A 3,577-nucleotide genomic window follows, 5' to 3' on the forward strand; every position below is an offset into this window, starting at 1 on the left:
TTTCTAGAGCAGTTCTGCTGAGCTCATAGTTTATTTTGATCTACCGTATTAAGATTGGTTTTAAATCTCTATTCTTCTAGCAGTTCTATTCTTACCTGGATCTTCACAGTTGGTGTGTATATTGTTCATAGGAGCTTCAAACTGGAACTGAAACTAAAACCAGACAACAGATAAATAGTGGTCTAGTTTGGTTGAGACAGATAATGCATTTCTACTTGATGTATTGTTTGGACAGCTAGCTGGTGTCTAGTTATATGACCACTGTATGTATTAACATTGTGTCTAGTTATATGAAAACTGTATGTATTAACATTGTGTGTGTTTTGTGTTGCAGTCCAGAGGTGTTGGTGTGAGGCTACAGAGCAGTTCTCCAGTAAACCAGACTGATATAAAGACACATATAATGCTGGTAAGTCATAGAACTTCATACCAAACAAGAGATCCACTTTGACTCTGTGATCTTTGTCCTCTCTGTCTTCTACACTTCAGTTGATTCATGTAGAATCCTCATCACCATTATTAAAGCAGCTCAACACATTTATAATGTACAATGTAGGCATTTATAGCAGCTCAACACATTTATAATGTACAATGTAGGCATTTATAGCAGACACTCTTATCCAGAAACCACTCAGGCACAATCCATCGTCATCACTGACTGAGGGACAGATGCCTTGATGGCTATAACATTGTGATCAAGAAAACAAACCTATTGTAAGTAACAAAAACATGAGAGCGAGTGACGAAGGTGTGTCTGCATGGCAGTTATATCCTGGTCCATCACTAGCATTTACGACAGTTATATCCTGGTCCATCACTAGCATTTACAACAGTTATATCCTGGTCCATCACTAGCATTTACAACAGTTATATCCTGGTCCATCACTAGCATTTACAACAGTTATATCCTGGTCCATCACTAGCATTTACAACAGTTATATCCTGGTCCATCACTAGCATTTACAACAGTTATATCCTGGTCCATCACTAGCATTTACAACAGTTAAATCCTGGTCCATCACTAGCATTTACAACAGTTATATCCTGGTCCATCACTAGCATTTACAACAGTCATATCCTATTTCTGCCATGGTAACCATGGCAGATATATAACAGATCAGTAACTTCGACTATGCCACCTTGGGAGTTTCGCCCAAGGAATCAATTAAAGTGCTAAAGTAACCACACTGAAGTGCAACACAGGTTTGTTTGTAAATGAATGGAGCAGAGACGTGCTTCTCAAGATAATCAAGAACATTTATTTGTAAACCGAACAAGATAATATGCTCCACAAATGGGAGTTACATTTGAATTAAGCACAATTTAATGGTAAAAGGGTATAAAAGCACTAGATATAAAATATACAAGAGAAGCCACAGTCGGACTGTAGGGGGCAGGAGAGATGGAGGGGTCAGTAGAGTGAGGATTCAAACACTTAAAAACTGTAAAAACACACTTACACACGACACTATAGGTGGGTTATGTGCACACTACAAACCACACACACAGCATGCAGTGGATAGAAGACAGTTCTCCCCTACAGTGCGACTGCGGTCGCCTCCAACTATCAGGTACAACAAATAACAATTAGTAATATAAATGACAGTGGCAGTTGGGTTATCAATGAAAATAAAATACAATACAATACATAAGAAATAACGGTCTAACAAAATGGGCAAAAGCAGCAATGTAGCTAAGCCTATAAATCAAAATAACAGTTAGCCCTCACAATGCATTATAATTATACCTCACAATATATTATAATCAACATACAGAACACTATTACCTCCACAGTCAATGTCTGTGTATAGGGCAGGGGCACCTGACAGTTACAGGGGCACAATAGGGAGTACACAGGTGCACAATGGCTGGAGTACACAAACCTACAAGTGCAGAATTATGTTAGAACCACAATATGAGGGCAAAATATATACAAAGGCAACTTTACTCTATGTACCTCAGGTTAGGTGAGGTTTGGGCCCTAACACCTGGCCTACAAACAATCTCTTGGCCTCTGCTCTGATCCTCAACACTGAGGCAGAGAGGAGGTAGACAGGTCTCCCTGTTACATATAGATACAGTTACAGTGCAGAATAGACAAGAAATAAGAAACATAACTCAATCAAAAGCTAAAATAAATCTCATGACTGGATTTATTTGTATTTGTCAATAAAGTCCTGATCTATGATCAGTGAAACAATATGAAAGGATCTCCTCACATAAGATCTGTTTCATAAATAATTAACACAACATGTAGAACTATGATGTTTAGGTTTTATCATTACACTGTTCTATGTACAGCCACCTAGTTGAAGAAATCACAGATTGAGGCTTTAACTTTTGATTTTATGAAATATCCCAGACCTTTAGTGTTTTATAGAAGATGATTCTGAACATTTGTTCTATTGTTATTGTCTCATTCTAATAAACTTTAAAACACTGTCGTATATGGTGAAGTATTCTCTCTCTGTCTCAGGGCAGCGCAGGCAGCTGCGCCTGCTGCTAAACTCCCCCTCCCCCTTTCTCACAGAGAGAGGGAGAGAACAGCTCTGGTCAATTTAAAATATTAACAAAATCCATTGAAAAAACTTTTCTATCAATTATTTTGGGTTTCAACCATATACTGACCTATCTAATATTGGAATCATTGCAAACAGACCACTAGGGGGCGAGCCCAACTTGCTTGCAATGGTTTTTGAAAACCTTATGCCCATACCTAACACCATGCCAAACATCTAAAACTTGTCACCAAGTGCACAATTTTAATGAATTCAATTCGGCCAAAATCATCAAGATCTTGGGTACAATACCAATTGGTATTATTGAAGTGGAGAAATAATCGACCGAAGTTAAGTTTAAAAACGTACACTTTTTGTGTAAACATTTAGACTTAAGGTCCTTACACACCGGGGCGATTTTTTCGTGCGAATAATACGTTTTTTTTAAAAACCTTATAAAGTCAATGCAAGCGTACATGGCGCGAAAAAGCGGAAAAGCGAAGCGAAAAAGCGTCTTTTAATTATTCGGAACGAGTCCGAATTTTGCGTATATTCGCACATTCGCCGGTGTGTAACCGCCTTTAGAGTATCTGTATTTTTTTTTTGATACTTACTTTCACTCCACTATATTTCAAAGACAAATATTTTACTTTTGATTCCACTACATTTCTAGGAAGGCTGTGAAGTACTCGTTACTTTTAGGTCCACTTTGTTTTCTTTCCAAAAATGCAATAGGTCACATGCTGTGTTTCACAGGAGAAAACCAATCACAGTACCTGCTCTCAACTGGGATTGATGTAAAAGCAGAAATACGTCATCCAGGGCTATCCTTTGATGCTATCCCTCTTTCACTCACACAAAAGGTGGTAATGGCGGAGGCAGGAGAAGAACGCGCTAGTCTGACCAGCTCAATGAGTCTAACAAACCAAATAAACCAGAACACACATATCTCAAGTCAATGTTTGACATTTTGGGAATGAGGTTCATATATTTTCAAAAGTTTACTATATTTACTGAATGTGTATTGAGTATTTTTAAAAGCATGTACTTTTGAAGTAAGTACATGCTTTTGTACTCTA

Source organism: Gymnoscopelus braueri, assembly GCF_963280865.1.
Source record: "Gymnoscopelus braueri genome assembly, chromosome: 20".
In the NCBI taxonomy this organism is placed as follows: Eukaryota; Metazoa; Chordata; class Actinopteri; order Myctophiformes; family Myctophidae; genus Gymnoscopelus; species Gymnoscopelus braueri.